Raw genomic sequence first — 12757 nt, forward strand, 5'->3', positions numbered from 1 at the left:
GTCCCTTTGGGAACAAGAAGGAAACTTGGAGCTATGAGGACCTGTTAGCCGAAAGTAGCGTCTATTAGCCGAAATTACATCTGTGGAGGCGTTATCCCGTGAGTTCAGAGAAACGCCTATGCTGCCCGACCACAGACGAGGAAGATGAGGGGGGGGGCAAGGGTGGGGGGAGTTGGGGGAGGAGGAAAAGTCCTGAACAAAGTGTGCGTGTATTTCACAGGCCTGCCTCAGAGCGCGCTTCGGCCACACGGGGTTTCCGCGCCCCGAGAGTGCCCGAGGAGGAGACGCACTGGGGAAAAGGACAGAAAGGCGCTGTGACCATCCCTTCCGGTGCGGAGAACCTGTCCTGAGTGGCTCGATTCCTCCAAATCGAATCACACCGCCTGCGGAATGCGATTTTCGCCTCCGCCGTAATGACCATAACCCCATTCTGGGCGGCGCTTGGACGGCCACGGAATCAAATTCCGTGACGCGTCGCCCGCTAAGACACTGCGCTGACGACTCTCGCCTCTACGTAGAGGTGGACCCGTAGGAATGGCGGTTATCGCCGAAACAACCGGTTTTTCGATTATATCGGTTTTTGTCCACGCCAGTTCAAGCCTGAGTGTTGAAACAGCTCAAAATAACCGGTTAAAGAAGTTACCGATTTTCGGTTTTTTATTCCTATTATTTCCTGCTATAAGCGTAGATATTTCAGTTTAAATAGATTTCAATAAATAGATTTCATTATAAATAGAATCAAGGTAGTAAACTAAATAGACAAAAAAATTGTACACCATTCGCTGCTTTTCACGAAAAGTGATATGTGTTTCAATACTACAAAAAAAAAAAAACACCATAATTGTCCTATTGATTTTGATTTTTTGAAATTCTGCTCAAAAGTCGTGTTGTAGTCGAGGACCATACCACAATTTCGGCATTGGGAATAGTCTGTACTAAGGCTGAAAAGTGAGACGAAAGGACTCTGTTTTTCGTGTTACTTTGTCCGTTAGCTACAAGCAGACGAAAGTATGATACGTAATAATTTACATTGTCCCAGGAAGCAGCTCAGCTACTTTCAGGTTTTTTTTGTTTTTTTTTTAGGCTACGAATGAATTGTTAAGGGGGGACATGGATGAAAAACACACACTATTTCAAAAATGCACCAAATCCACAGTTTTGGAGATATGGCAATGAAATTTTGTGCCACGCTTTACATGAAAGTAACACATTTACAGTTAAAATCCTTTGATTATAAATATTCAACTTTTTTTGAATGAAATTTTAAGTTTTATTTTCAAAAAATAATGTATGCTCCTTTCTCTCAGAAAGTATTCAAGAGATTTCTACAAAAATTTCTCTGTTTCAACTCTTTATATGTTGTAAGCTTATCTCATAAGGTTTTTGGAATAGATCAAATAGGAGAATTACCATAATTTTTTAATTATAATTCCACAAGTACAATTTTAAATTCATGCAAAATTCTAAGCACTTTGCCCCATATCTCAGCTTGCAATCAGAATTACAAAATTTTCTCTTGAGACAATGTTTATTAGGTTTACAGAAATATGTGTACAAAATTTCATAATTCCAGCATTCATAGAATCTGAGGAAAAGGTACATAAACTTTGAAAAACAAACTTTTCAGGAAACGCAATTTAAAGTTCAACCTAACTTTTTTCCTTACGTCACTTCTTCAGAAGGTACCACATTTGTACTCTGGGTCGCCTTTCCGTCCAAGGCTTCTCTTCTGGTTTCTTGTTGTCTGTCTTCTTTCCTTTACCAGGTCTTCAACTGAGTTTTCAGCTGCAGAGACGCGCTGTAAATCTATTTTTCTCAGGATGTCTTGAATAAAAGCCCATTCTTTCTAATACCTTCATCCTCCCGACGTTCCCATCATTAAATACAATAACTGCATCATAAGTTGCAATTCTGACAACTTAAGCAGATGGAAATGTGTTTTTATGGCATCGTTTCCATATGAGTGAATTTAGAGACTCATTTGGATTTTGGGTTTTGCCATGAACATCGGCCAAAGATGATCTTTAAAACCAAAGAGTATGTATCACGGCCTTCAAGATGTGTCCCCGCACACGTTTGGTTGAAGGTAATACACAGAATCGTTGCTCACTGAGCTGGTATTGGTGCTGCTACAAAACGTGGGCGTGGCAGGGAGGCCGCGTCATACTTTTAATTTTCAGGCCCTTCGGATGCGATTTCAACACTGAAACTTTGGGAACTTATTGTCCATGAGTTGTACTAACAAATAAAAAATAAATCGAAACTTGACATTTTTAGTCAATTTCATCAACGTGCCCCCTTAAGCTATAAATTGTAATGGCTTCTGCCGACCTTAATCTTTTAAAGGAATTGGAACATTCTTCTTCTAGAGTAGGAATGGTTCTACTCGTAATACGAGTTATGTCCGACGATGACAGCGTGCAACTACCATATAGACCACACGGGACGAGTGTTGTTCACTGCATGTACACGAGTATCATCTTACAAGCCACGTCATATTCTAACAGGTTCATTATTGTCTCAGCAACTCTGTACAGACTCTTATACCGTGTGTCTGATGCCCATTTCTGTCGGCATTGCTATTAAATTAGCACTGCCCGCTTTTGCAATCTCTTCTACTAATGCAGTGGACGTTTTATGAATAAAAATTACTTGATTTTTTAAAATGTTTATTTAAAAACAAAATTTTTGGCATTTCTGCTTTGGCTAATTGATGTTTCGGTTTTTTATGCAGTTGCTAATAAAATTGGAAAAACGCTTGTTATACCTGAGACCAAACAAACACCTAAAAATACCGGTTATTCAGAACCAAAATACCGGTATCGAATCCTGCGGAGTAGTTATGTACATGTAGACGTAGATAGCATCCTACTACAGAGTGTGTGGTGAATATTTTGAGCAGTTTATTTCGTATAAGTGCAAGCGATATGAAATGGACGAATACTTGGACTCGGTGTTAGGGAAGACTGATAGAAGGTTTAGAATTTTGAGAGGGACCTGGAAAATCGTAGAGCATCTGTAAAGGAAATCACATAGCAGTCTTCAGTGCGACCAGTTCTATAATATTGTTTCAGCCTTATGAAGCAAGCAAGGCAGTTATTATTCACTGATTTGAAACGTGCCACAAAGATCGTAACTGTTCGGTATAGCCGACATGAACTTGAAACAGTGGTGTCTGGAAAACAGGAATGGGGGATCCTTGGGTGAAAAACGACATGGTTCTTGCAGAACACTGTTGAATATATTTGGAGACACTCTATTCGAGAAAATCTGCTGCCACCAGAGTGAGAAAAATAAAACTGACCCGAAAAATATTTACAATAAGTCTGACACAGGACTGACGTTTGTTGGTGAGAATCACAAAAAAATGCAGGGAAAAGCCACTTGATGTTGATGCAGCGCTGTGATCAATTTATCAGAGTGTGAGATATGCTCTCCCTGAGGGATAGCAGATCACGTGAACAAGATAACAGAGATTATGACTCTAACAGAGTCATTTTGACAGTCACACACCCTGCACATTGCACGAATGAAATAGGACAGGAAATCGATAATGATACGAATTACCGTCCGCTTGTACTGCACAGCAGTTCTCGGAGTGAATACGGCCTATGTAGGTATAGATGTTGGAACAACGACGACGTGCTCCAGTTTTCTTCTTTTTCCAGGCGATGTTATTTCAGTAACTTCTTCCGCAACTTTAGTGATAATAGTCTCACCATAAACTCACTGAATCACCACGAGAAAAAAAGTGCTTTCTGAGCTTTGCAATGTCTCTTCGCCCACGTTGTATTTTTGTATTAAGTATGTTACACCGAATTAGCGGCTTGCACTTACTGTAGTGTGATACAACTGTAAAAGGAAAAAGAATTTAACAATAGATACAAAACAAAAACGTAAATAATGGCTCCTTTGTGAGGGACACAGATCAGTACACGCATCATGGCTCTAGTTTCTAATGGAACGTACACGTTGACACACAGTTATTATTGTTGATATTTGCGCATGTAACAAATGGTGCGTTTTATTAGAAGCTGTAGCCCATATGATGATCGTAGTGAAACGTGTGCCTATCGCGGTGGCCGTTGTATACGTTGAGATTCTAATCGCTTCGCAGCATCTTCTTCCCTACACAACTGTAAGTACCCAAAGAACTGATTATTGACACTCAAATATTAACGGAAGAATGCATTTCATTTGGTTGTGGAAAATTGTCTAACCTTGCTAGTACCACGACAACTACAAAAAAAAAATTCTTCAGTCGTGTGCGACAGAACTGAAACCATTGTAGTTCACAGACAGGAAAGTCACATCATGAAATGAACTGAAAGAAAAGGAAGAAACGGAAATTAGGTTTAACGTCCAAATGTTTCAACGGGGGGGGGGGGGGGGGCGAAGGTAAGGTTGTCGTTTGTACACTTTCAAAGGAACATGAGGCGATTTAGGGAAATCGCGGAAAACCTAAATCTAGATGGCTGGATGCGGGAATTGAATTGATTGCCAGCCTCTTGAACGAATCATACTTGCATTCGTCTCAAATAATTTAGCAAAAATATGGGAAATCTGAATGAGGATGCCCGGATGAGGTTATGAAACGCAAACGCTCAGTGTCTCTTCTGAGCGAGAATAACCCTCGTCATAACACCGTTAAATATTTCAACGCGTATCCCATACATTCCTTTTAAACTATTCACTTTCACATATGACACTGTACTAGACATAATTACCTGTAATGGTTTCCTTAAACTCAGAAGTTGATTCGATAATAAACGACGTTGGTCGTTTTCCAGTAGTACAGCGTCAAGGACAAATACCTCTGGAACAGCAACGTGCTGTAAGACGAAACTTGTACCACATACCAAGTACATATATCTAGCTCCGTTAACAATGCCGGCGATTGCGCTTATCGCACTTCCTTGAAGGTTCTTCTGTCACGGAGCACAGAACAATTTTCCGGCGCAACGCTCGTTCTGAAACATTCATGTTTCTGAAGCACGCGTAGATGCAAGTAGAATTGTATACGAGCGACTATACAGATGTACATGGCAGGTATCCTGACTATTGGTGCACACACACGATACAGGTGAACTTTCAGTTTGTCGGTTCATCACTGCGTCAACTAACGACGCATTACCGAAACTCTCATTAGTTCTGGCAAGAGAAGACTGTTAAGCGTAGAAGCAAACGTATAATAATGTGGTCTAAAGTACGGCAGAAAGAAGGGCATGACTTTTCATATGATGGTGTGTTACATGAAATTATTTGAATTTCCAGTTTCTGTTCTAGTAGGCTGCTAGAAGACTGAGCCCAAGGCAGTCGTACCAACCTTAACATAATTGTCACATTCAGCTAATTGCAAACAAGGGGAATCAACGGAGGAGCTGAGTCTTCACTTTCTATCTCTCTAGCTATTATACAAACATCAAAAAAAGTTCGGTTCCGAGAGTCCAGATCCTGCACAGAAAATTGGTACAGAGATCAACAAAAACACCATTTCCGTCTTTTTTATTGCTCGTGAAAAGCACACTATGCATGTTGTACCACCATACAGCGAGACCTTCAGAGGTGGTGGTCCAGATTTCTGTGGACACCAGTATCTCTAATACCCAGTAGCGCGTCCTCTTGCATTGATGCATGTTTGTATTCGTCGTGGCATACTATCCCCAACTTCATGAAGGAACTGTTGGTTCAGATTGTCCCACTCCTCAACGACAATTGGCGTAGATCCGTCAGAGTTTGGCTGGTGGGACACGTCGTCCATAAACAGCCCTTTTCAACCTATCCAAGGTATGTTCGATAGGGTTCATGCCTGGAGAAAATGTTGGCCACTGTAGTCGAGCGATGTCGTTATCCTGAAGGAAGTCGTTCACAAGATGAGCACGGTGGGGGCGCGAATTGTCGTCCATGAAGACGAATGCCTCACCAGTATGCTGCCGATATGGTTGCACTATCGGTCGGAGGATGACGTTCATGTATCGTACAGCCGTTACGGCGCCTTCCATGACCACAAGCGGCGAACGTCGGCCCCACATATTGCCACTCCAAAACATCAGCAGACCTCCATCTTGCTGCACTCCCTGGACAGTGTGTCTAAGGAGTTCAGCCTGTCCGGGTTGCCTCCAAACACGTCTCCAACGATTGTCTAGTTGAAGGCATATGCGACACTAATCGGTGAAGAGAACGTGATGCCAATCCTCAGCGGTCCATTCGGCATGTTGTTGGGCCCATCATGGACCGCACCATGCACATCGGGAGTGAATTTGTGTATCATGCAGCCTATTAAGCACAGTTTGAGTAACACGACGTCCTGTGGCTGCACGAAAAGCAGTATTCAACATGATGGCGTTGCTATCAGTGTTTTCCCGAGCCATAATCCGTAGGTAGCGGTCATTCACAACAGTAGTATCCTTTGGGCGGCCTGAGCGAGGCATGACATCGACAGTTCCTGTCTCTCTGTATCTCCTCCATGTCCGAACAACATCGCTTTGGTTCACTCTGAGGCGCCTGGACACTTCCCTTGTTGAGAGCCCTTCCTGGCACAAGTAACAATACGGACGCGATGCAACATCGGTATTGACCGTTTAGGCATAGCTGAACTACAGACAGCACGAACCGTGTGCCACCTTCCTCGTGCAATCACTGTAACTGGTCAGCTTTCGGACCCCCTTCGTCTAATAGGCGCTGCTCGTGCATTGTATTTTACATCTTTGGGCGGGAACCGTACAAGGGGCTGTGTCTGTGATACAATATCCACAGTGTACGCCTGTCTTCAGGATTTCTGGGAACCAAGGTGATGCAAAACTTTTTCTGATGTGTGTCCTTCGATGCATTATTAACAGATGGTTAAGGAGGAGGACATTAGTGTTTAACGTCCCGTCGACAACGAGGCCATTAGAGACGGAGCACAAGCTCGGATTAGGGAAGGATGGGGAAGGAAGTCGGCCGTGCCCTTTCAAAGGAACCATCCCGGCATTTGCCTGGAGTGATCTAGGGAAATCACGGAAAACCTAAATCAGGATGGCCGGACGCGGGATTGAACCGTCGTCCTCCCGAATGCGAGTCCAATGTGCTAACCACTGGGCCACCTCGCTCGGTAACAGATGGTTAATATTGATGTTTTGATGGTGTTAAAGATACTCTGTTTCTAGCGTTGGCAATTCTATCGTCTGTTGCAAAGACGCACGAACTTTGTAAATGTCTCATTACACCAAAATACGGTAACGTAAATGTCAGCACCCAGCGAGAGTTTCACGACCGGTTGGATGCAAGAAGAGAGCGAAGCACGTGTCCTTACTTTCAGGTGCTAACAAAGTCCTCCCTTGCTAACAGCGTCGGTTTGACGAAGTGCGTTATTTGCAAGTTTCTTTTTGTTACTTGAGGTGCATGTCGATAGTTTTCGTAACGTGTACCTTGAGCAGAACTACCGAAAACAACGAATTTTGCTACATAATTTAAGGTATGAAAAAGTCGATTGAACTATCCACCACTCGATAGTTGAACGCTATTGGTAACAGATTCCCGAGTTGCGTATAGTGAACGTACTTTCGTAGACGCGATTGCAGCGTTTCGAAATTGCTGTTCTTTCACATCCGTCATCTACACCTCGAAATTTTGTTAGAGACATTTGGGTATTGTTACCAATCATAGAATTACGCTGTGAAGTTGGAAATTTTGTCTTTAACTTGTACAGCTAAATGAACTGATGCTATATAGACCAAGTGAAGGATGCTATATAGACCAAGTGAAGTATTTGCTGGATATATATATATATATATATATATATATATATATATATATATATATATATATATATATATATATATATATATCTGTAGCTTGTCATCTTTGTGGTGTAGCAATTTTAATGGTCAGTAGTGTAATATAATTCCAAGTTTCTTATAAACTATTTATCATATACATGCTTAAGGTAAGACATTTAAGAGATTGACTCACTTGTGAAGTAATCAGGAGTATGAAGCCGTTTTACATATTGGCGGTGTAGTGTTTGGTACGTAAAGTCATTGACGTAAGCTGACAGTTTCTAGTGGAGTGGGTGCACACTGAGCATTTATTGTTCATAAAATAACTAGCAGAAGTCGGTGAACTGCGCCTTTATTGCATGCCAGAATGGATCGTGTTTACAGCCCTTGTAGCTGCGGTTACGCATATTGCTTTCGGAATGGTAGAAACGCGCATGGCGTTCGGCGCAATCTCGTGTATGTATAATTCAGGTTGGCGGCACACGTGCGGTGAAACGCAATACCCGGCGCGGAGCCCACAATCGGAACTCCTGCTTATTGGAGCGCGCTCGTCTTGCAGCACACGTGGGATTAGGCTCCGGTTCCTCGCAGCGCCGCCTGCTGGAAATGCGAGCCCTCCGTCCTCGCCGAGGTGACTAGCACCTTACCATCTCGGTGGGACGCCGGCCGTTGCAGTTCCTGAGAGAGAAACGCAGTCTCTCTCTCTCTCTCTATCTCTCTCCTTCTCACCTTTTTCATCCTCTTTCCTGCTTTTTATTCCTTTTTTTACCAGACATTTGCGGTGATCCATCGCAGCGGGATCCTTTGTAAAATTGCATGCTGAAAGAAAGATAAGCGCGGCGGCGTTTCGCCGGTACAAGGTAGGTGCGGGGCAGGCCGCGTGCAAAGTGGAAGGCCCGCCTGGCAGAGCGGGCGCGGAATCGTAAATCAAATGGGGCAGCGGAAGCCGCGGCCATCCATTGCGCCTTGCCACCCTGCTATAAGACTTACGGCCGCACCTCGGTCGTGCTCTGCTGGCCAACGTTCATAATAGCCGGCTGCAATCTTTGCTAAGAAACTGCCGATTATAATCTGAAACGTAAAAACGTTACACTGCACCGTTTCAACTTCGAAGCAGACCGCGATATGTCAGTACTAGCCCGCAAAGGGTACCACGCAAACGTCAGACATTCCTTCAGTCATTTGATTCCGACCCCTGTCCACACTCTATTGCATGAACATAAGATACAGTAATTGACAAGTTGGAACACAAAGTTCACGTGACTGTGTTATGATAGTGTACATACTCAAGAAACTAGTTAGCTGAGAGTCACCAGTTGCACAAGCACCAGTAAACCAAGTAGAGATTGTCAAAGAAAAAATGATAGCGGCGTTAATCGACATTGTGTGCGTCCGGCAAATTGCGATGATAAACAACATATGTGGACCAAGATATAAGACAGAGTGAAACCAAGTCCGAGCCACAACTTGTGAGCTGAAGGTTGGGGAGCTTCAGCTTGTTGGTGAACAGTTCATCACTGGTCGATTTTGTCCAGATGTCTCTGTACTAGCTGCCTCACAATGACGTTCAGCTTAAATAGCGCAGCCGGTTACCCTCTCGTCTGCTCGGATATGTCATTGCTGAACCGAACCCCTGCAGCAGCCGAGCCAGCACCATTGTATATTGTTGCAATGATTTCCATTCCCGACGAAAAGTTTCCTTTCTCTCAGGAACGAATCAGTCGTCTTAAGCATGTATGCTGGACAATCTATGGAAGCTAATTTACGTATTAAGCCATCAGAGAAGACAATCTCAAAAGTATTTTCTCATTCAAGGAATACTTCCCCAGTGCTCTCTCCGTAACTCTTCGCTGTACGTATGTGCACAACCAAGCGCAGGGACTGATGGATAGTTGAACTCGGTGCCGAGTATAGGCTTTTCGTGGATGAGGGTGTTGTGGTCAGTAAGAAATTTTTGAAGCAGTTGCAGTACAATATGTACTAGAATTTTACTGAGGAAATCAAGGATAGAGTTAGATCTACAAGCGTTGATGGTGCCGTGTGAACTCCCTCTTCCCCCTTCCCCTCCTTCCTCCTTCTTTACCCCAGGTAGGGGTGACCACCCACTTCCTCGTCACAAAGTGACTGTAGCCAGTGACTGCGTGACCTCGATCTTGCATAGCTGTTCAAGGAAGAAGCGCCCAGCACAGCTCTAGCCGATATGTTTCAATAGCACAGCCGGATATTAAAAGTCTCATTTTAAATTTACGAACCGAGAAACAGATCTGACATTGCATTTAGATATTGAACGCAGATTAAAGAAAACACAGAACATTCCTAGCATTTGCTGATCTCGGAAAAGATTTCGGCGATAGATATTAACAAGCCTCAGAAAACTGCAGCTATATTACAGAGACAGATGAATATTCTGCAACATCAATAAATCGAAAGAGGTAATAAAGTGGAATATCGAAAGGTAAAGCTGTGCTAAGAAAGATGTAAGGTTGGTTGGCAGCGTATCGTAACTACTGGTTCACTCGAACTTCGGAGAAGTGATGAAGGAAATAAGACACAATTTCGGGGGAGGAATGAAAGTTTTGTGTGGTTATAATTAAACTTTCGCTACCTGAGGCAGAGTAGACAGAAAACTATATGCCGTATGCGCACCCTACTTCATAAGAAAGTCAAATATTCGAAGTAAGCGCCTGAGGTACAAATTCACGGCATCCAGAAATATACGGCCCCACTATGCCAATGTTGATTATTTGTGAGAGGTGCATTTTAGCCTGAAGATCGCTTAATGAATTGTCGAAACTGGTAGCGAAAATAAAGTAACATCTCAATTGCACGGCTGCTTGTGGAATTTCATTGTTAAATCACAGGGGAAGGTGTTCAGACCGGGCACTGCAGGACTTGCCATTAGGTGCCGGACTGACCTTTGAGCAGTTCTTACACCAAGGAGCGGCACAATTTACTGTAATCTGCTTCGCCGACTGAGATCCCTGCTCTACAGAAGAGAGAGATGCTTTGGACTCAGCTGTTTTGCTGCGCAATGGAGCTCCATCTTACACTGCTCGTGAGATCACCCGGTTACTCCGTAACACATCTGGAGCAAACAGAATCATAGCCGATAGTTCCAAACTGCCTGACCACCTACATCACCAGGGCCGGCCGCGGTGGTCTAGCGATTCTAGGCGCTCAGTCCGGAACCGCGCGACTGCTACGGTCGCAGGTTCGAATCCTGCCCCGGGCATGGATGTGTGTGATGTCCTTAGGTTAGTTAGGTTTAAGTAGTTCTAAGCTCTAGGGGACTGATGACCACAGATGTTAAGTCCCATAGTTGGTTGGTTGGTTCGGGGAAGGAGACCAGACAGCGTGGTCATCGGTCTCATCGGATTAGGGAAGGATGGGGAAGGAAGTCGGCCGTGCCCTTTCAGAGGAACCATCCCGGCATTTGCCTGGAGTGATTTAGGGAAATCAGGGAAAACCTAAATCAGGATGGCCGGACGCGGGATTGAACCGTCGTCCTTCCGAATGCGAGTCCAGTGTCTAACCACTGCGCCACCTCGCTCGGTCTAAGTCCCATAGTGCTCAGAGCCATTTGAACCATTTTTTTACATCACCAGGCCTCTGGGTTTACCTGAAGGACAGGGTTCATCACCGAGGCACTAACACGCGTTGGAGGTTGAAGCTGAGCGTAGCAAGGGAGACGGCCAACATCCCACCTATTTCGGACAACTAAATAAATCTGTAGTGCGATTCCAGCCAGTCGTGAATACTGATGGCCCTCACAATGGGAAACGTCTGTAGCCTATAACGTAAATATGGTATGTCATTAACAAATTTTACCCTCTCATGTGGAAATCAATATGAGTTTATTTCAATGGTTTGTTTGTTATTCCTCTTCAGCATGTCCTTACAAATGTTCTTAGAATGTTTCATTGCCCTACGATCACTCGTTACTCATGGGGGCCCACCAAGTAGCGAACGTTTGATTATAACCATCCTGTGCACGGCGAAGAGGTATCAACGCTAAGGCTGGCAAATTATGTCGCTCTTCTGCCAGGTGTAGCGAACGATAGTCAGTATACGTCTGAGGATGGCCTTGTAAGCTGAAACCCGGATGACACAATAAAATAATACGGTAGAGCCAAAGAAATCTAGCGTTTTTAATTTATAATATGTAAGACGTGTCTGATCAAAAATTTCTTTCAGGCAACTGTCAACAACACCGATATACCGGGTGATCAAAAAGTCAGTATAAATCTGAAAACTGAATAAATCACGGAATAACGTAGATAGAGAGGTACAAATTGACACACATGCTTGGAATGACGTGGGGTTTTATTAGAAGCAAAAAAAAAATACGAACGTTCAAAAAATATCTGACAGATGGTGTTTCATCTGATCAGAATAGCAATAATTAGCATAACAAAGTAAGACAAAGCAAAGGTGTTGTTTTTTACAGGAAATCATTCCTCAACAATAGCTTTAGTCGAGGAGTAATGTTGTGAACAGCACTGTAAAGCATGTCCGGAGTTATGGTGAGTCATTGGCGTCGGATGTTGTCTTTCAGCATCCCTAGAGATGTCGGTCGATCACGATACACTTGCGACTTCAGGAAACCCCAAAGCCAATAATCGCACGGACTGATGTCTGGGGACCTGGGAGGCCAAGCATGACGAAAGTGGCGGCTGAGCACACGATCATCACCAAACGACGCGCGCAAGAGATCTTTCACGCGTCTAGCAATATGAGGTTTTTTTTTTGTTCTAATATAACCCCATGTCATTCCAAGCATGTGTGTCAATTTTTACCTCTCTGTCTACATTATTCCATGGTTTATTAAGTTTTAAAATTCATACTGACTTTTCAATCACCCGGTACTTGGAGAAATGGATGATACACACTATGCTATCTTACAATACTCTTATTCACTACCAGTTTCTGTCGTGGACCAACTTCACAGTGGAAAAATATCTATTACAGCAACTTCACAGGGCATACATGCTATGTAA

This window comes from Schistocerca cancellata, chromosome 1, assembly GCF_023864275.1.
Source record: "Schistocerca cancellata isolate TAMUIC-IGC-003103 chromosome 1, iqSchCanc2.1, whole genome shotgun sequence".
NCBI classification, from domain to species: domain Eukaryota; kingdom Metazoa; phylum Arthropoda; class Insecta; order Orthoptera; family Acrididae; genus Schistocerca; species Schistocerca cancellata.